Consider the following 22,182-nt stretch of genomic DNA (forward strand, 5'->3'; position numbering starts at 1 on the left):
AGAGAAAGGGGGCATCTTGCCTGAAATGGAAATAGTGGATGGCCTCTCTTACTTCCTCAAAAAGCTATGCCTTCTGAGCACGGTGGAAAGAGTGAAGAGTGACTCAAGTCAAGGCCGGCCTTACTTAGTGAGAGAACAATCTTTCTAATACAGGCTTGACATGGGAGTTGTCTACATGGGTTATTTACTCTTCAATCTCCCAGGCTCACTCGACCTGTTTTACATGATTGCAGAGCCAAAATCTCAAACCATGCAGAATACAAAGACTGCACTCAATTAGCCTTTTCTCCTCTAACCCTTAGCTTTTTCACTGAGTTTTGGCTCTCTCCAGAGTGATGACATGGGCTGCCTGTCCTCGCGTCACCAGAGCATCCAGTGCAACTGCTGTGGGTGAAAGTCACTCTGAATGAGAACAAGGTGGCCACCATGGGGTAACATGGCTGGGTGTCCTTGAAAGACCTGGCCCGAATAGAAAAAATCCCATTTGTTTCCTCATGTTCAACCTCACGTTTTTCAATCTCAAAGAAGGACGAAAATATTGGGAATTGGGTGAGTTGTCCCAGAAAAAAAAATTAGTTCATTGACTGAAATATAGATTAATGCATTCCACATTTCCATTTCATCTTCATTTTACTTGTTATTTGATCCTCTCAAATGGAGTTTTTCACTATCGAAAAGTAGTTTTTTCTGATTGCAGTTCATGTAATAGCTCTGCCCACGATCTAATCCTCAATGTTTTCCATTTAGCAAATACATGGGAGAATGTAATTATTGTTTTATTTATTTGCACCTTAAATCCTTTGTCTCAACGTTTATTACAATGAAATGTGCACCATGCAAAACTGAACAGCGTCTTTTATAACGTAAACTTTTATATTATTGTTGCATTTAAACCCCACTGCTATAGACCACAATAGGAAAATGCAATAGGCATTGTCTAGCATTGGAACTGAGTGAAACTGATATGTGTAAAGCGCACCTGACTTTAGTTGGATTGGAGTTCATTTTTCTCTCTTTCTCTCTTTACAGGTAAAGTTCTCCTAGTAGAAGAGTGATGCACTTCAACAATTCAAAGAATCATTTTCTTCTCTCATTTTCTACGCAAGAATGAAAGAAATTTACTCGCTTCTTGCGGCTTTTTGGAGACACGAAAAGCCCCAGGAGGTACTATGGGGTTCTTCTATCAGGTCAGTTATATAGCCTACTTGTGGAGAAAGAAGAAAGATGCAGCTGCCAATGGAGGCAAACTGCTGAGGTACCATGATACTTCCTTGATTGATGGCAAGAAAGTAGAAAGGAAACTCTGTAGTTTTTTAAAATCCTTACTATCTTTTTTATGATACATGATCCTTCAGCTCTTCAAATCTCAGTACAGTTGGCCCTCTGTATCCACAGAGATATTTTTTTAATACATGGATCAAGCATCCAAGGCTGGAAATATTTTTTAAATATATTTAATTCAAACAGCAACCTTGATTTGCCTTTAGAAGGTGATGACACCAATTGCTATCATGTATATAATGGGGATGAGCATCCACCTATTTGGTATCTATGGCGGGATCCTGGAAAACCAAACCACAGGCATGTACCAAGGGCCCCCAACCCAATATCAGCACCTTCTGAATAAGTATGCCACTACTGTTTCCTGCACATGATATTTTCATATTTTCACATAATTTAATCCTTTCACCCTCATGGGTCACAATTGGGGTTTAGTCAAAAATTGATTAGGTGTTGTGCTGGAAGTGAATTATGTTTCCAACTATATCCCATGTTTCTCTAACTGTTTGTAGTGCCTGGTGGGATCTAGGAGTCCAATGCCTGATGCGAGAAAGATCCTCATCTACGTCATAGGGTTGAGTGTGGCCAGCACACATCGTTTGTGGTTCAAGATGGAACCTTTATGAAAACTGTGACAGTTTGCTGTTCATGAGTCTAGAGAGTCAGTGTGGCCTAGTGGTTTACGCACGTGGAAGTGGAATAGGACACAAGTTTTAATCAGATAGATTCAGAATTTCAAACTCTTCTCTCTCTCTCTCTCTCTCTCTTTATTCTTGTCCTTCCTTCCTTCCTTCCTTCCTTCCTTCCTTCCTTCCTTCCTTCCTTCCTTCTTTGGCATGACCATTATGGAAGACCCACCTACCAGAAGAGATCCTCTCATTACTACCTTAGAGGCCTTAAGAAGGCACTCAAAATGGATATCTTCCCGCGGGGCTTATCCACTGAATCCATATAAAAAGGGTTTTATGACGACTGCTCTTCCTTGACCCCCCCCCCTTGCTTTTTGGCTAATGGCTGAATTGTTAATTTTTAGGAGAAACTAAAACGACATTCTTGGTAAATTCAGTGTAGTGTTTATTGTTGTATTGATTGTAACTGTACTAAGTGTCTTTCAGGTTCTAATCCAGCTCCAATCTATGGACGGGTGGAGGTATAAATAAACTATATATTATTCTTTATTATTATTATCTTATTATTATTATTATTATTATTATTAGGTTATGGCCTTACCCTTTCTCATAAGAATTCAGAGAAGATTACACCAAATATTAAAAAAAATAAAAAAATAAACATCGATGTTTCTTTCAATGGAACCTAACAAGGCAAAAGCATGAGGGTCAAATTTCTGAAGAAAGAAATCCCACCACCAAAAATAGTCTGCCTCATATGGTAGCACTATGGGCCACACTACTCAAGCACTAGGGACTTCTATAGAATGATTCAAGATTAGTCCAGATTTTGACTTTTTAATTTATAGCCCATTCATTGCCAGTAGTACTTTTCATAGAATGTTTGTAAACTGGTTTCGATCTCTGCCTTGCCATGGAAATCCACTGGTAGCCTTGTGCAAGCATTATCTCTCTGCTGGGTCTTCAGCGGAATGGCAATGCCCAAACCTCTTTGAAGCAAACTTGCTGAGAAAGAAAACCCTGTGATTGATTCCCCTGAGGGTCATCTTCTACATTGAAACTAATTGAAGGAAATGACACACAACATACACACCAGAGAAGTGCATGGTTGCACCTTATTTTTCCTTGAGTTGAGCGCAAATTTGTACTTTGGCTCAGTTTTCAACCAGGAACAAAAAAAAAAAAAAAGCAACGAGGTCAAAGTGGAAGGGATGATGAGAGCAACTGGGGCGGGATGATACACACCGGCCATTTAGTACGTATATGATAGTACTAGGGTTAGGGCAGGGGCGGTTGCTTCCGCACCCCCCCCTAACCTAGTACGTATCCTATTACGTACAGGATGGCGGCCGCACCTTTACATGGGCGTCGCCTCTTTACGACTGGATGCCACAAGCGTTCCAGAGTGTGCGGCCGGCCTATGACGTCGCGACGTCGACGCCTGGCGCCTCCGGACGTCATTCGCATGCGCCGCAGAAGAACCGAAGCTCCAACATGGCGCTTCTTTTTTTGATCCCCGCGGGAGTCGTGCGTTTGCTGCTGCGGCTCACGCATGGAGCAAATGGCGGCGGGCGGCGGGGAAGCGCCGCAAGCGGCGGTTGAACCCCACCTGGAACCTTTAAAAAGCAGGCCGAAAGCAGAACGCAGAACAGCATGGATTAAATTGGGACAGTTTCGGAGTATGGAACTGCAACTTGTTCATAAACTGCTACACTTCTAAAAACAATTTTCTCCTCAAAGAATTTTAAAATACATTTTGGTTTATACTGATTAAGCTTGAATTTTGTTGACAATTCCTTGAATTAATAGCAATATCAAACTGAATACCTATTCTCATCTGCTCATTAGTCTAGAACGTGAATAGTCATCTTCACTTTTAATGTGCTAGCTAGGGCCAGGGGAAGAATTGTAGCTCACTTCGCCCCTTCTCTTGGAGATGTTGATCATATGGAATTCCCAAAAAATCAAATTCCCACGCATCCCAGTTACACTGAGCCAGATGTATTAATTTGAAGCCTTAATATTAGCTCATGGAACATTTATAAAATACTAAAATTGCCAAGGCATTGTGTCTTTCATTCATTCACACACACACACCAAACCCAATTAAAGCTTATTTCTGACAGTTTTCAAAGAAAAATCTTTTAAATCCCAGCCTACTTTGTAATTTCCCCTACTAAGTTCTGTCTCAGAGGAAAATATTGTTTAATTTGTTCTTTAGTATTTCCAGGTAAATATAAAGATAGTTCTAAAAGATTTTAAAAAATATAATACAGCTGAAATGATTGCAACACACCCAAGTTTCAAATCTTGTTTATGTAATGACAAAATTAGGTGACATTGTTCAATAAATTGATTAGGACTTGAAGACCTTGAAGAAATGGTAAATCATGAGTTTGGTAGGTGGTATTAAATACTGGTGCTAATTAGAGAGACGCTTTTCAAACATAAACCTTTCCCTGTGTTGAGACCAGTAGGGGGAAGATGTGCAGAAGTATGTGTCTTGCAAGATATTTCAGAGTCGTGAATGATTTTCAGCAGCACTCATGCTGTTGACCACGCTGCAAAGATAAAGGAGTGTGTGGTGGTGTGTGTGTTGAATTGTATTATCATTATTTTTTTACTAGTGAACTCAAGTCCAGGTTCGCCTCAGGTTCTATCTCTCTCAATCTGTTCTTTATTATGACTTTCAATTGGTTGTCTTTATGACTATGTCAGAATTTTGTTTCAATTTCATTTCTGGTAAGGAAATTTGCAAAATTTAGAAGAAAAACAAGCAAAAATTGTCTGAACTGTCATTCTGAACCTGAACCTAAAAATGGGGATAGGTGCCCTAACATTTGCAATAACTTCACTACTGTTCCTGATTTATTTTTCCATATTTACCTTCTGTCTTTTTTTTTTAAACCTACAGAACAGTCCTGCCCCGTGGCGCTGGAGACTTTAGTAGCCAATTGGCATTTGTCTTCTTTATCGATTTTATCCTCCCACAAACCATCCCCACTTATTCTAATTAGGAGTACCGTATTTTCAAAACTTTAAGGATGCCTCTCAGATTGCCAGGGGAAATTGGCAAGGAGCCGCAGTGGTTGACCATAGTATATTTTACGCATCTCATAGTAGAACTAATGCAGTTGACACCACTTTCATAGCTATAGCTCATCCTCTGAAATCCTGGGATTTGTAGTTTTGCAGTCTTTAGCCTTCTCTACCAAGAGTGCTAGGGGGCCTCACAAGACTAACACATCCAAGATCTTTTCGGATTGTAGCATGGCAGTTGAGTGTGTCAAAACTGCATTATTTCTACTGTATAGATGCACCCTAGAGAAACTTACTGATTTTAATTGTCTTTCAACAAACTGAGAGTCTTTTAGGTCATAAACAGACCTCACAATATGCATCTGAGAGAACAAACAATAAGTTTGGGATGTGCTCAAAGCACACAATGTTATATTCAGATTTTTTTTCCACTCTTTTTTGTGCATCAATCTAAAAATGTTGTTCAGAAGCGGTGGCAAGCTAACTTCAAGGAAAATTTAAGGGTTTGCAATTTAGCAAAGCCAAGTGTTATCTTCCATAGAAACTTACACTATAAAGCTTGACAGAACCAAAAATCCTTTCAACGAAGATAGGATGAATGATTTAGATCAGTGTTGTTTTTTTCATCGCTGTTTCTCATTTCCGCATGTTTTATACAACCTTGGGATACCCCTTGGGGCTTTTATGAACTGAAAAGAGACCCTATTTAGGGCTCAACATCGTAATATCGTGGATTTAATATTTTTTTTTCCTGATGTATTATTGCATTTTACACTAGTATATGTTATTGTGCTTAATCTTTCACTATAAGTGGATCATGGAAATTGTTGATATTTTGGTGTAGTGTCATCCATTTACAACGGAGGAAGCACTGAAACCAATTATTTATTTATTTAATAACTTCTTTATTGAATACTGCTAAGTGCACATGTGTTTGCTTTACATTAAGTTATTGATGCACGTGGTTGTTCTTTATGTTGGTCAAGAGAAAGCAATTAAACCCTTAGGTTATTGGGGTTTTTTTTATCTTACTATGGGAATCTAGGTCCTTCAGACTAAATCAACGTGTATATTTTCACATCATCCTGCCCCCCCTCTTGCCATTCCAGTCTGTCTTTCAAGTCATTTATGACTTATGGATATTTTAAGGTGGACTGCTACTATGGGGATTTCCTGGTTCAGCTTTGTTCAGAGGGGGGGTTCAACGATATAATGATTTTGCCACAACTGCTGGCAAACATCCGGACTAAATCTCTAGAAAAGGCTATAGCTGCAAAAACCCTACAAAAGTCTGGATACCCAGCCTGACAAGCCCTTCAACCTTCACATATGACTGATTGGAGCGGGGTGGGGGGAGGGTTTCCATTCACAATTCATCTAGAGAACTTTTCATGTTCTTGTAGCAACCTTACTTTCATATTTGGAGACCCTTTATTATTTCCAGTTTTATCAAAATATATTTTAGTATATTGCAACTTACATTATCCTTTGCCTTAGTCTTGTCTTCATTATTTTTTCATCTGCAATCTAATATAACTGTTAGCATGTTTATTTTGGAGGTTTTGTCCAAACTTGTCTTCCCTGCTTGTTGTTTAGTTACGTTCAGGTTGGAGCTTGGGTTTCATACCCATTTGTAATACATTTTTCGCAAACATAATGTAATTGAAATTCTAAGATCAGTACTAACACCTGACTAGGTGTCTCTTTGTTAAACCAACTAACCTCAAATCAGAATGTCCACCCTCACTTTTGCTCTGAATACAGCAAAACAGAGAGGGGAGCAGGAGGCTCAAGCTAAGTGCACCCTTTACACTATGGACATAAACCAGTATGGAAACTGCGTTTATTTCTGTGAGTTCACATTCATTCCCCCCCACTGCATCGATGGTTGTGGGGCGGGTGAGTAAACAGCCCACTTAAACCGGTGCACTGGGCCCACTGTGCATACCTTGGCATTTTTTTTAAAAAGCACCGGCATTTGCACCTTTAGTGGTGTGGGACCACATTATTGAATCAATTTGGCTTTGCACTGCCTATTCCTGGAAATGGAGGCGCCTCCATTTTAAATCCCTTTATAGTGGCCACATGTGCGCAGCAATAGGGTTAAAATGCCACAGGGGATTCAGTAGCTCACAACTGTAGTGGGAACACTTGAATCGGTTCTGAATTCAGTAAGGAGCTGTGAACCTCTTCATTCAAAAAAGTAAGTTTCAATGATCCCTAAGATAGACCACTTTCTTTCTGGCAACATCCACCCTCCCACCTTTTACTGGATTCATTTAGGATGGCTGGTTACTTATGGAAGATGAAGAGGCATTCTTTGCTTTATCTCTTGATTTGTCAGGGGAGGCTTTCTTTCTTTTTCTGTCCGATCAGGCAGGGGGAAGGGAAATGGTTCAAGAGGATGTATTTTTTAACTAGTTGTCGGTTGTCATGGTTTTTTGGCACAGAGCAGTGACAGTCTACAAAACATTTTTTAGGTAAAAGTGTCTTTCAGTGCTTGTCACAGTAATTGCCCTCTGGTCAGAAGAAATGTCACCGGATGTGACTATGGCCTAAAAACTGGACAAAGGTGAAGATGGTAAACCTGAAGTTTCGTTGGGAGGCAGATGACTCAACATTTTCGGAGTCCTGAGTCACCGGAAAGCTGAGGATAGAGGGGAGGAGTGAATTCAGCCAATTCAGTTCTCAGAGTTACAGCTGTCAAATTGAAGGAAAACTGGTGACACACTCAAATCCCCGGAGGGGAATATAGAGTTGTGAGCTGAATGCTCAGTGTGTGTGTATTGTAAAATAGGAGTCTGGAAAACGCCACACTGATGGCCTGTTGTCCTATTGAACCTAAGCTTTAAGCTCTGTGTGAGTACGCGTTTGTCCAGCCATTTTTGGTTTGCTGGCAGCTTCTGCCATGGGAGGAATTTTTCTCTGAGCCATACAGCGCATCACAGCAGAGACCTTCCTGTGGCCGTTCCTGTTCCTGGCTATGTCTCTGCATGTTGCATGCTGCTCCTGGTTTTAACTACCCCCAAAGTGGCTCCCACCCCCCACTGCAACCCTTGCTTTCTTTTCTACCAGCAAAAGACTTTTCTACACACCACACAAACCATTCCTTAATGATTAAATGGTTCCACGGGCAGGAGAGGATTTTTAGGGGGTATTTCTACTTCTCATTGTTCCTTTCAAAAAATTAATGGCATTTTGCTATGATAATCTGGGACTGATTGGCTCACAATCTTGATCCTCTATGGTTATGTGACGTCGGGGATGTGTGCCTTAATGAAGTTGGCCCAAATGTATACTTCCAATTATGTGCTGAGCAAGGTGGTGCCATTGGGGACTGTCTGTCTGGGGCAGGACGGTGGCCCATAGGCAGAGGTGAAAATTATCCTTGCCATTTATTGGCGACGTTTCAAATACAAAAGGTGAAGGGCAGTGGCTAGGTACGCTTGCCTTACCGTAACGTCTACAGTTGTTTCTGTTTTCCAAAAGGGGTGTTGCAGATCTCCCTACACATGAAAGCGAAATAAAATGTAAATCCTATGTTTAGCCAAAATTAATGATCTCTCTCTTCCAGGTCTATGAGCCATATATGATTAAAAAAAAAAAAAAAAGCCCATAGTGTTTGTTTTTCTCATTTGAGTAATTACTTATTTCTGCTAGGACCATCGCAATAGCCAAAACCTCTGTGGTTGCCCCGCTACTTGACTACCATGCCTCCGTTTTGTGCCTTCAGGTCCACAAATTCGTGACTTTTAGGTATTGTTTATCCCTTTTATTGTATCGTGTTTTCCTGCTTGGAGAGCTAGATTCAGGCGCCCTGAATCTAAACTATGAACCACAAATTCTGACCTTATCACATTTCTGTGGACATTACTTCTTGACAGCAGCTGCCAAATGGGAACTTCTAGGTCACTTGGAAGTTTCGCAGCAAGACAACCGATTAAAAACTCCATTTCATCGGACAACTTAAGCGGAGATTTAGCCTGTTACAGACTGCCAACATAACGCTGCCTTCGGGTCTCTTTGGAGGTATGTATTTACATGATGCTGGGTCCTATAAAGCGTCCGAGGTTGTGCCAAAGCCAACACTCCATTCCTAAGAACTGGAGTGAAGCTTTGGTTGCAGCTTCCAGATCTTAGGATACATGTTCATTTAAACACCGCCTACCACCAAGAGACCCGAAGAGCTTTATTTTGGCACAGTCTGTAAAAGGCCTTAGTTTCTTTTAATATTGTACTAAATTCACCATTCCACACATGGCTTTCAGGTCAGTTTAAAAAAAATCCATATGCTAGCCTCTCAAGAGAAGCATAGGAACTGGTGCCTGAATACCCACAAAAAAAATGTATTCTGTGCAGGCTAAATGCTCTTCCTTTATACATTTAGCTCTCTGAGCCCCTTTTTACAATACATACTACGAACTGCAAGAGAAAATAACGCACCATTTATAGTTACAGTTGTGAACAGAAGCCCTTATATGCTTGAGAAATGACGGTTCTACTACCCTGACAAAAGGCAGTTAATTACTTGCTTAGATTGCAAGGACTACTCAAGCAAAGGTCCAGTGCCTTTGCTAGGCTCTATTAAGAATGTAAGCTTAATATTGGTTTTTGTCAGTTACAATTATGAAATTTATGCTACGGGGGTTGGTGGGGGGGTACATGATGTGTCAGAACAGGGACGGATTCCTCCCTTCCCTCCCACTCTCCATGCCTTTTAAAAGAATGAGTCAATAAAAGCAAATTCTTTTCAAAATTGGGCATTTTTTATGTCCTTTGAAGCTTTTGCACATATGTGCGTCCTTGTATTCAGGAACAAATACTACCGATGGTTTGAACCGATGGGGGGGGGGGGGGAAATCCATCTTAGCTACTGTGACATGTCCTTTCCATAACGAACAGGAAAGTCTCAAATTGTTCCTAAATCTGCTTCTCACTCAAAAGTTAAACTCATCAACGGTCATGATGAAACTGACTTACCCATCATGTATGTTGAAACTGCTGTCTTAAAAAGGGAGAATGGATTCTCGTGGAGTTGTTATGGGACCACCGTTTGCAAGTCTGATCTTATGATGTTTTTATTGCAATACCTGAGCCCCTGGCTGTGTTGGTCCATGGTGCCACATCCGTGTTCCTGCCCAATGTCCTCTCGCCAATCCCCCTGCATTGATATTCACCATTCCGTTCTTGCTGTCTGCTCTGCCCTGTCCCCTTTTGCTCTGGATTGCACGCCGCTGTTTTGTCTACATTTTGTAACACTAACACAAATGTTGTTTTAGTTGCCACATGAGAAGTCGAGCGCCTCCCCTCTGGTCTCTTCATTGCCCGAAAGCTGATTGGTTCACCAGGACTACATGGTTTTCCTCTGTTCCCTCAGAGATGAATACTTGGGAGCTCAGATACAACCCTCACTAAACCCTTTTGTTACAACATGTCTCACTTGGCCACAAGAGTAGCATCTTTTTTTCCGCAGAATGATGTTTTTTCCATGTTTGTGTATTCTTATGTCTTCTATGCAAAAATAGAAGCCAGAGCTAATGTATGGCTTCTTTAGGGTTGCCAGGTAAAAGACATGATGTAATTACCTTTTAACTGTTTGTGTATAAAAGAGTAATGTTCAGCAGCGTTTTTGCTGTTGTTTCTTCTAAGTGTTTATTAAAGGTGTGTTATGAAAGGTAGGAGCAGCCCTGTCTTTAGTTTCTCTCGTCAACTTATAAAGATTTTTCACCCCAGCTCTTACGTGCTTGATAAATCACCTCTAAAATGCTGGAGGAAGCTTGTGTGTATGGTGAAAGCCTGGTGTGCTGCCTCGTTGTCAGGGGATCGTCCACTCTCCCTCTAGCATCACTGATTGTTCCAGGAGAAGGGAATGTTCCTCTGAACGCAAAGTTATGTTCCGACGGAAATTTCCTTCTCTGGACCGATCAGAGGGAGCTGACAACTCCTTGACGATGAGGAGCCACTCGGGCTTGTCACCCACTTGTGCGTCTTCCTCAACATTTTAGAGCCTGATTTTTCCCCGCACTTAAGAGCTCGGTATGAAAATCTTTCCTTTAATGCTTCTGTAGAGGGGCAATGGTTTCTTTTCTTCCACAATCTAAGGAAGAAATGATTCTGTTAGACAGTGTTTTCAATGTGTGGGTAGTCCTGCCTATTAGAAGCAGATGGAAAGACTATTCTGGTCCTACTGTGGAGCCTAGTGCTGAGCATAACCGTATATACTTGACTACGAGTCAACCTCATATATCAAATCAAGAGCAGATTTTGTGGCTAAATTTATGGATTTGTTATATGATGCTGTGGCTAAGTTCCAGGTAGAAACGTAGGGGCATGTAACAAAGGCTTTTTGTAAAGATGGATGCAACGGAAAATGATGAGCCAAGGCACTTACAAAGTTCTGGCAGACATAACTGTTTGCGCTTCCTTATCCTAAAGGCTGGATGGGATGAGGAGTAGCAGAGTGCCTCTTTTTGTGTGTTCCTTAAGGCGGGATTACACACCCGCCATTTGTACGTATAGGTACGTACTGGGTTTAGGAAGGGGCGGTGCTTCCCGCACCCCCCTACACCCTAGTTACCGTATCCTATACGTACAGATGGCGGCCGCACCTTCTACATGGGCGCCGCCATTTCTTTACGTACTGGACGCACAGCGTCCCAGACGTTTTGTCCCCCCGCTGGCGCCTATGACGTCCGCGAGGTCCGCGCCGGGCGCCTTCGGCGACGTCATTAGATGGCGCCGCAAGGAGAAGCTCTGCAAATGGAGCTGCTTCTGTGTTGCCCTCCGCGCGGCGGTCGCGCGGTTTGGCTGGCTGCGGCTCCCGCACGGAGGCAAATGGGCGCGGCGGCGGGGGAGCGCCGCCAAGCGGGCGGTCTGTATCCCGCCTTAAGATTGAACTAGCTCTTGGCCTTTTTTTTTACCACTCTATTTCCGAGAAAGGGGTGTGCCTCCTTTTTTTCTACATATAAGAGTTTTTTAAAGTACAGTACCGTACAATGGATGCATGGCTATAAGTCGACTCAGCGTTTTTTTTGGCGTCAAGTTTCTGACTAAAATTCTCTAGACTTATACATGAGAATATACACTGAGATTAATATCACATTCTACAGTTGGCCTCTCTTATCCATGGATTTTCAACCATACATGGCTTGAAAATGGCTCAGAAATATTTTTAAAATCCCAAAGCGCAAACCTGTGATTTACCATTCTCTACAAGGGACACCTATGCCCCTTTTATTATGGCCTTCTATGATACTGCGACGCTGAGCATTGCATGGTGTTTTTGGTATTCATGGGGTATCAGGAATCAAACATGCAGTGGATCTCAAGGGCCGATTTAGTTCTACGCCTAGTTTTATTGCAGAGTGCTAATCTAACTGGAGTACCTAATAACACACAATAAAGCCTGGCATACCACAGATAGTGATCTGGATTTAGGACATGAAAGGATTATGTTTGATTGGTTTTCAGCTGATGTCGGAATATTTCAATGGCCTTATATCAGTTTCTGAGCAAGTCAAAGTGATCTTATGGGGCCCAACTCCTGGTTGGTTAGTCTAAACCAGCATCTTGATCAGTTATTAAATGGTGAATCCAATTATGTATGGTAAATCCAATTGAGTTTAAGGGGGTCCTCCTCTAGTAAGGTCTGGGACAACCTAAATTACCGCTGTGATTTGTCAGTTTGAAACTGAAGGGTGATTGTTTTTCTTTTGAAAAGATTTTGGTATGTATGCTATTTAGCTGGATATATATTTAGTCAACTTTATTGTTTTAGTCGATTAATAATTTATATTCTTTCTGGCCTGCCCATTCCGTGTTTTCTGTTCTAAGCATGGTCTAAGCCTGCGTTAATTTGATTCAATCCAATTTCTCTGTATTGGCAGAAAAAAAGATGTGTATTCAGGATGAAAGGAAAATGTCTCTTACTTACATTTGGGATACATTGTATTTTATCGGTTCAGGATGCTGTCTTCTTACTCTGCATTCCTGTGAAGAAGTATGAAATCTAAATTGTGTACCATAAACATTTGATGATGAACAATTGGTTTGTTTGTATGGTTTCTTCTCAGCAAATTATTAGTAGTCTAAAATAAAATCAATACCGAGATTTATTATATCCATACCGCCCTTCTCGAAACATCAGGGGCGGTTTACACAATTATACAACAGTTCCTGTTCCGCACACAAAATCAAGCAGTACGTACAGAAGTTATACATTTACGACAACATTGACAGTTTTACTAACAAAATACAAAACTATACAGAGTAATTACAGAAAATCCAAACAAGTGGCAAGCCCCACCCTCCATACAGCAAAAACCCAGAATAGACAATCCACAACAATACATAAATCAAGAAAATAAAGCTCTAAAAAAAAACCATCTAGCTGGATGGCAATATAATCATCGAGGGGGCTAGAATGACATTGGTGCTCATGGGAAAACACAATCCATGAGCATAATACCCCATACACAGAATGTAAGAAAACTGCAGCAGAGTAAGACTAATTTCCAAGTCAAGCCTCTGTTGCGGACACAGATCGAAAGGACCCTGCCCCCCCCGTCCCCTGCAGCCATGCGCAGTTGGCAGGTGTGGCTGTGCGTCCGTTGGCGGCGAGTCATGGGTGGGAGCCGCAGCTGTGTGTGGGTGGATTCCTCTCCCAGGCAGCGTTCCGGCAAACAGCGGCGCAACAAACACAGTCCCTTTGGTCCTTAGAGGGGGCAGGATGGGGATGTTCCCCAGCGAGCTGAGTTTTTATGGCGTGCCCCTGCCACTGACACGCCCCTCCCCTGGCTCCCCCTCAGGTGTTCCTGTCTCCTTGGTCCTGGCAGCGCCGCTGTGGTCCTGTTGGCGGCGAGGAGTCCCGGGTGGGAGCGCCAGCTGTGCGGGGTGGATTCCTCTCCCAGGCAGCCGCCTCCGGCAACACGGCAACAACACCGTCCCTCGGGGGCCTTGAGGGGGCGGATGGGGAGGTTCCCCAGTTAGCTGTGTTTTTGGCGTGCCCTGCCACTGACCTACCCCTCCTGGCTCCCCCTCAGGTGTCCTTGGTTCCCTCGTCCTGGGCAGTGCCGCTGTGGTCCGTTGGCGGCGAGTCCTGGGTGGGGAGCGCAGCTGTGTGGGTGGATTCCTCTCCCAGGCAGCCGCTCGGGCACACAGCGGCAACAAACCCCAGTCCCTCTGGGGCCTTTAGATGGGGGGCAGGAAGATCTGAGACGCTTTTTAGCAAAGTAAAGTGAAAACTTACAAGTAATAGTATTTAACATTTACAACTTTTAATTCTCTTTATAAGATGGCCTTTTACATTTCACTTCAGTATCCAGTTGCTGAAATATTAGCCATCTATTTCTTGCTGTTCTTTGTAGGGGTTAAATTTGAGAATTACTAATCAGACACCTGATTCTAATTGAAAAAGAATATGAAATTCATCCACAAACCTTGGCATAACTGTTGATCTCATTCTTTTTTAACTTGTGCCAAAAAAAAAAAAAAAAAAAAAAAAAAAAAAACCCTTCAAATTGCATTATGCAGCCAACCTACTGGAAGAGGATCAAAAACTAACCTCTTTAACTATAATAAAAAGAAATCCTTTGAAATCACACCTAAAAGGTTCATTAATATTTTAGATTTCCAACCCCACCTAGATGAGCTTATACATACATTCAAACTGTGGGCATCAGTCAGTCACCATGTTGGTGAAACGTCAGGAAGAAACTCTTCTAGAACATGGCCACATAGCCCGAAAAACCCACAAAAAAACAATAAGGTAATATATCAACTTAATTTAAAAGCAATGAACAAGTGCCACAAAAAGACCAGAACAGGAAATAAATAGTATATTTTTGATGTGAAGAAGAAATATTTCCTTTTTCCAATGAAGGTTGCCCAATATCCTTTTCACACTGCACAATCAGGGTGCAGTGTAGTTTGGTGAGCACTATAGTTCTCTGGCTTAGTACTCTAGCACCTCTACTACATAGCAGATCCCAAAATTCCACAGGCTGATGACATGGCAGTTAAAATAGAATATAGAACTGTAGTTCAGTAGTTTGACAGAGCCCCAAATCAGATACCCTTTGAGACAAGATGCATATTATGTTATCCACACATTTATTTTAAAAGGCACGTTTAAACTGACCACCACTATTTTGAAGAGGCCAAAAATGGAAAATCCTCCCACTCTGAATTGGTAGGGGATGTATGAAGATCTAGGCTGCCTTTTGTCCCAAAGCTAAAATTAATGGCTGTTTTACAAAAGCAATATTTTGAGTACTGAATAGTTGGTTCTGTATAGAAGGAAATTGAGGGAATGAGGTAGGGTTAACACATTTTCTGTTTTTCAAAATAAAAATGACCCATGTGAGCTATTGAGTTTTAAAAGCCCATTCAATAGCATGCTTTGCATAATAACATGGGATACTTCACAGTGGTATAGTATTGTTAGGGGAATTCATCCTCTCCCTCAGCTATGCCTGTGTTTGTGCCATTAAGAAGTGCTTGCATTTCAACTGGCAAATGCAGCTCTATACTACAATCTCTAACAGTCTCTGGGGTACTGGGTTTTTTTTTTTTTTTACATTCAGTCCATTATGACCCCCAGAGATAACTTTCAAAACAGGTGGGATGGAGGGACTAGTGATGTCTTCAAAGCTGAGGAAAAGCAGCTCAGGAACACCAGCTCACAGATATTGGTGCTTTAATGATGCTATTGTTGTTTTTTTATTTATTCAGGAAGCTTATCTCTTGTTTTAGTTTGATAAAATTCTTAGATGGGGCTTAGGCATTAGGATAAGCAACAGACATCAGTAAGACAATATCAAATTAGCTTAGTTAAAACTATATACAGAAGACATTCAGCACCAATGCTGAGCACTAAAGTTAGAATTGCCCAAGCCATTGTATTCCCCATTACCAACAGGCCTGCCTGGAAGAAGGAAAGCCCTTCCTTTATCCACCATCTTGAGGGAGAGAGAGGCAGGCTAGGTCCAAGAAGCCAAGTCTTCCCTCCAGTCCATCTGCCTTGGTCCAGGCCTCGGAGGTTGAGAAGAACTGCTGGACCTCATCCCCTTTCCCACCACCACTCCCTTCTCCTTTTGTGTCATGTCTTTTTAGATTGTAAGCCTGAGGGCAGGGAACTGTCTAATTAAAAAGATTATATGTACAGCACTGTGTAAATTTACAGCGCTTTATAAATAAAGGTTAATAATAATAATAATACCATAATAATAATAAAAATAAAATATTTATTTCTAGCCCGCCTTTCCTGTGATCAAGGCGGGTTACATACACATGCCAATACAGCATAGCAATACAATATAAACACAATAAAAACAAATACATTACATTAAATTTGCAATAGCAATTACAAATTACAAATTACAAAATCTAGCTAGCTCGAGATACTTCAACACATACTGTAAGAGAAGGGAGAGCTACATCAGGGAAGGCTGGGGGAAAGCCTGTTGAAACAGGTAAGTTTTTAACTCCTTGTTGAACTGGTCAAGAGAGGTGGCCGAGTGGAGCTCACCGGGAAGCGAGTTCCAGAGCTTTGGGGCTGAGAGAGAGAAGGCCCTCTGCATGGTTATGGCATATTTTGAGTTTGGAACTCTCAAGAGTTGCTTTCCGGCCTATCTGAGAGCGCAGGGTGGATTATATGGAGAGAGATGGTCCTCCAAGTACCCCGGGCCCAAGCCATTTAGGGCTTTATAGGTAATAACCAACACCTTGTATTGGGCCCGGAAGCAGATAGGCAGCCAATGAAGATCTTTAAGTACTGGTGTTATACGGCTGGCCCTGGAAGCTCCAGTGACCAGTCTAGTTGCCGTATTCTGGACAATTGCAGCTTCCAAGTTTGGTACAAGGGTTGCCCCATGTAGAGTGCATTACAGAAATCCAAACGAGAGGTTACCAGAGCATGTACCACTGTTTCAAGGTCCCCCCTGCCCAGGAAGGGTCGCAGCTGGCGTATCAACCGAAGTTGATAACAGGTGCTCCTGACCGTCACATCCACCTGAGATGTAAGGTGGAGCGACGAGTCCAGAAGCACCCCCAAACTGCGAACAGTGTCCTTCAAGGGGAGCGTGACCCCGTTCAGGACAGGTGGACAAACATCCAGTCCCGGGCTGGGGGACCCTATCACAAGTACTTCTGTTTTCTCTGGATTCAAACTGAGTCTGTTTTCCCTCATCCAGCCCATTACCGACTCCAGACAGGCATCTAGAGGAGAGATGCCATCCCTGGTCACTGTATCAGTCGGAGACACAGAGAAACATATTTGAGTGTCATCAGCGTACTGATAACACCGCGCCCCGTGTCTCCGGATGATCTCTCCCAGCGGTTTCATGTAAATGTTAAATAGCATGGGAGACAGAATGGCTCCTTGAAGGACACCGAATGTCAGGGCCTTCTTATCGGAGCACACGTCCCCCAGTTGCACCATCTGGAATCTACCCGAGAGGTAGGAACGGAACCACTGGAGCGCAGTGCCCCCGATTCCCAACTCCCTCAGGCGTTCCAGAAGGATACCATGGCCAATGGTATCGAAAGCCACTGAGATGTCCAAGAGCACCAACAGGGACACACTACCCCTGTCGATGCCCAGACGAAGATCAGCGACCAAGGCGACCATGGCAGTCTCAACTCCATAGCCCGCCCGAAACCCAGTTTGAAATGGGTCCAGATAATCAGTATCATCCAAGATCGACTGAAGCTGGATTGCAACTGCCCTCCCGATCACCTTCCCCAGAAAAGGCAATAGCGAGACAGCCCGATAATTGTTATGCATCAGGGGGTCAAGGGAGGGCTTTTTGATCAGCGGTTTTACAATGGCCAATTTTAAGCTGGATGGGAATTGCCCATCCCTGAGTGATGTATTAATTATTCGGTGTAACATGGCTGTTACAACCGCTCCCCCCTGAGCCGCTAGCCACGAGGGACAGGGATCGAGAGAGCAAGTTGTCTTCCTAACACTTCTAGGGATCTTGTCCACATCCTTGGTATTTACAGACTCAAAATGATCCAGTACAATTGAGTCCACGGAAGCTCTGGAGACCTCTACTCTGGTTTCTGACCCAATAATGGCGTCGAGATCAGCTCTTATCCGAGAGGTTTTATCCGCGAAGAAGTTGTTAAATTGGTTACAGCAGGCCTTGGATGTTCTTTGCTGCGTCTATCGCCACTCCGTAGCCCTCCAAAAGAGAGGCCAGGAGTGCCTTTTCGGCTAAGTTCTGGTGTCTCCGCCATTTATGTTCTAGCTGTCGCAGGACCCGCTTCCTTGCCCGGAGATCTTCTGTGTACCAGGGCTGTTTTTTGGAAGCAGTCCTGAGAGGACGCTTGGGAGCGATACTGTGTATAGCCCTGGAGAGATCAGTATCCCAGATGGTAGTCAGGGCATCAACAGAATCGCCGTCAGATCCAACCATATATCCCTCTAGGGCTTCTTGGAACCTTTTGGGTTCCATCAGCCTTTGAGGGTGGACCATTCTAATAGGTCTGCCACCCCCGGGAGGGATCTGGGTAGAAGCCTTGATTTTAGCCTCCACCAGGAAATGGTCCGTCCATGACAAGGCGGAAATATTTGTTACTTCCGCCCACGGACTTTCCATGTCTGTGGATGTGAGAGCTGCATGGTAAAGAAAGTGGATAGGAAGAAAATCAATTCATTTGAGATGTGGTGCTGGAGAAGAGTTGAAAGGATACCAGGACAGCCAAAAAGTCAAACAAATGGGTCATTGAACAGACTGAGCCTGAAATCTCCCTGGAAAACAAGATGATCAAACAGAGGCTGTTGTACTTTGGCCACATTAGGACAAGGCATGACTCACTAAAAAAGACAATAATGTTAGGGAAGGTAGAGGGAAGTAGAATGAGAGGATAATGTCAAGACACATTACTTTCTTTTACTAAGTTTCTTCAGTGACAGCACCCTGGGCCTTTTCATCCCACCACTGCCACCAAACTATCTCAAGACCCCTCACCTGTATTCACTATTTTATCTTACCTGTGTTGCTGCCACCTTTTATTGTCTGTCATTTTATTCTTAAAATATGTTTTGAATGGATGGTATCGTGGTAAGTATTCAGGTTGCAGAGAAGTTTTTCTCTTAAAACAACAATAAAACTTTATTTAAACAGCAGTTTGACAGTGTTCTACTTGTTTAGTTGGTATATTCACTTGTTGTAGTTGTAGTGTCAGCAACTGACTATTTATACTCTAACCAACCAACATTTATTGACTGCTGCCACCTGACTCCTGATTGGCTGTTGCTACACTACACTGGCCCCGCATGGCCATGGAGACCCACTGGGTGACCTTGGGCAAGTCACACACCCACAGCCTCAGAAAGCCTTGATAGGTCACCATGATTTGGAAATGACTTGAAGGCAAACAACAAAAGTAATAAAGGGACTGGAACAGTACACTAATCCAAAGATGTGATGGCTGCAGAACAAGAGCCTCTTCTGCTGGCTGAACTAGCTTTGTGCTAGTTCAGCTGTATTTCTGCTGGCATAACCTCCTTCTCCTGACTGACTGCAGAAGTCAATAGAGAAATTAGTCTGCTGCTACAATTTACTTTAAAGACCCATTTAAGAGCTGAATCAGATGGACAGCTTGGGCAGCCTCAGGCCACCCCATCAGCACACATGCCTGAATCCACACAGGACTGCAGAAATCAGACACTATGGTCCCGGGGCTGGCTTCTGCCAAGATCCAAAATGGAGTTCTGGGAGAAGCAGTTGTTTTCTGCTCCTTTTTGGGCTTCCTTAGGCAGCCCTGGCACAGCCCTGGTGCAGCTTCCAGCTGATCTAGGGGCATGCGTCATGTAAACATGATGCCCCTGGGTCAGATAAAAGGTGGTGATTTTGGCCCGCCTGTTTTGGGCCTATCTCTAGGTTTCATGTTTGGATAACAAATGTAAACTCTTTCCCTCCAAGACCAGAAGGCACTCCTTTTCTAAAGTCTATCTCTGCTTCAACATTGGCTACAGACTTAATCTTTAAAAGAATGGTTAGACTCCAGACCAGCTAATGGTTCTAACCATTCTGGCTACAATTGCTCGGATCTGGATTATAATTTGACCCATCTGGTGACATGGGAGTTCTACTCTATGAACTTTGATATCACCCCTTTCTATATATCTACTGATCTCACCATTCTTCAGAGAAGAAAAGGCTCTAAAGAAGGGAAATTATAACTCATATTTGAGGACAAACGAAAGAGGGAACAGAGAATCTACAGTCCCTTTAATGTCCTGAACAGATGGGTTGAAAAAGCTGACTTCCATGTGGCTTGTGGCCATGGTGATGAAATGATGCATGCCTACAATACATGCAGAAGACATGCCTGGGCCATGGAAACGTGGCCCAAAAAGAAGCAGATCTTTTCACCTCCAATTTGGGCCCATGGCGGAGGGCACCCTCAAGACCGCAACATGTGGTTGCCATGCTACAGAGCTGTTTTGGGTGCAGGCGGCTTCAAGACGCCACTTCACACCAGGCTGTTTCCCTCTGATTCATATTTTAGCATGAGCTTCTGTGGTTATCAGTCCACTTGTTCAGTCATTGCATCTGAAAATGTGGATTAACAGCCACGAGGACTTATTCTAAAATACAAGCCAGTTAATCTTAAAGGGCCTGCTACATTAGCCCCTCCTTTTTTTTCTTCTGCTGTTACAGACTAGCAGGCCTGCTTCTTTGACAATAAACCATTTCACTTTTGAAGAACAGTGTGCTATCCCCCTTTTTTTCTGCTTCACTGAAGGAAATTCCAAGAAGAAGGGGGAGGGGAGGAGAGAGGCTCATCTTGAGACTGGTGAGTGTTTCCTGGACAGCTCAGGTTCCTTACAGCCAATCCCTTCTTCCTTGTACTTGTGCCTCCATGGGGGTGGGGGAATGATGAGCATCTCCCCCCCCCCCCCCCCCCCCCCCTTGGAATTTCCTTCAATGAAACACCCCCTTATTTTTCTGCATCTGGGGCACAGTCTTCCAGCCCCTGCATTACAATAGCACTGAATAATAATAAGAGAGGTAAAAGTGCATTCATAATGTGTGCTTTCATTTGACATTGCTTGTTGCTTTGTGTTAAAAAGAAAGTTCTTATAGAACACATGCAATCCTATTATTCCTAAATGCACACAGGTCAAACCATTTCATTTTTCTACAACTGTCACATTTGACCTCCACCATTCCACCTATGCAACTTAATTGTCATGTTTACTTTAACTTAAAAGTCTGTACAAACATTTTAAATTGCTAGACACGACAATCAGAATGGAGCACTTCTTTCTCTGGAAAGCTACATATTTTGAAAACTTGTGATGCATTCTGGAAGGAAGAAAATGCACAAAGCTATAGGTACATTCAAAATGGCACAAAAATGAAAATACACATGAGCATGCTGTAGTTAAATAAAATTTCAAAAAAGTGCATAGAATGATATGTACAAAAATATGGCCTGTTACAGACTGCCAAAATAAAGTTGCTTTGGGTCTCTTTGGACGTATGCTGTTTAAATGATGCATGCATCCTAAGAATCCGGAAGCTGCACCAAAGCTGCACTCCAGTGCTTAGGAATGGAGTGTGGCTTTGGTGCAACCTCCGGACTCTTAGGACCCATGCATCATTTAAATAACATACCTCCATAGAGACCCAAATCAGCTTTATTTTGGCAGTCTGATATCCTTTGATGGGAAAAAGCTCACAAAATATGCATGAATTTGCCTCAGATGCTGCTGCCGAATAACCACAGGAGACCATGCTGGAGGAAAGGCCACAACTTTATTAAGCAAACCATTGGTAGGGTTGGCACAAAGCATGAGGTCAGGATCTGCGAAATCAAACAACCCCACGTTTGTCTGCTTAACCACAACCTGGCACCCACCAGGCATTGGGATGACCTAGGGGCTAAGGAACACCGTATGACCTCATCTCTGCCATGCGTTCACATATTCGCTAAGCCCCTAGTCACCGGGAGGCGCTGGCCACCGGCAATGGCCATACGCCTGCCCTATTCGCCCCCGGGTCCCGACTGACTCCCAAACCAGAGCACCGTAGCCCTGGTACCACACCGTGCAGATCTTGGCCTATGCTGCCTCCCCAAAGTTGTGACAAAAAACCCAAACCCAAGCGGTGGGTGGGTGGGAGAAGGCTCCGCTCCTCCTCCCTTCCTGCTTGGCTCCTGACCATCCGGAGCCAAGCACCGACTGAGGGCCGGGGCTGGCAGCACGGCCTATATA

This window comes from Sceloporus undulatus, chromosome 3 (assembly GCF_019175285.1).
Source record: "Sceloporus undulatus isolate JIND9_A2432 ecotype Alabama chromosome 3, SceUnd_v1.1, whole genome shotgun sequence".
In the NCBI taxonomy this organism is placed as follows: Eukaryota; Metazoa; Chordata; class Lepidosauria; order Squamata; family Phrynosomatidae; genus Sceloporus; species Sceloporus undulatus.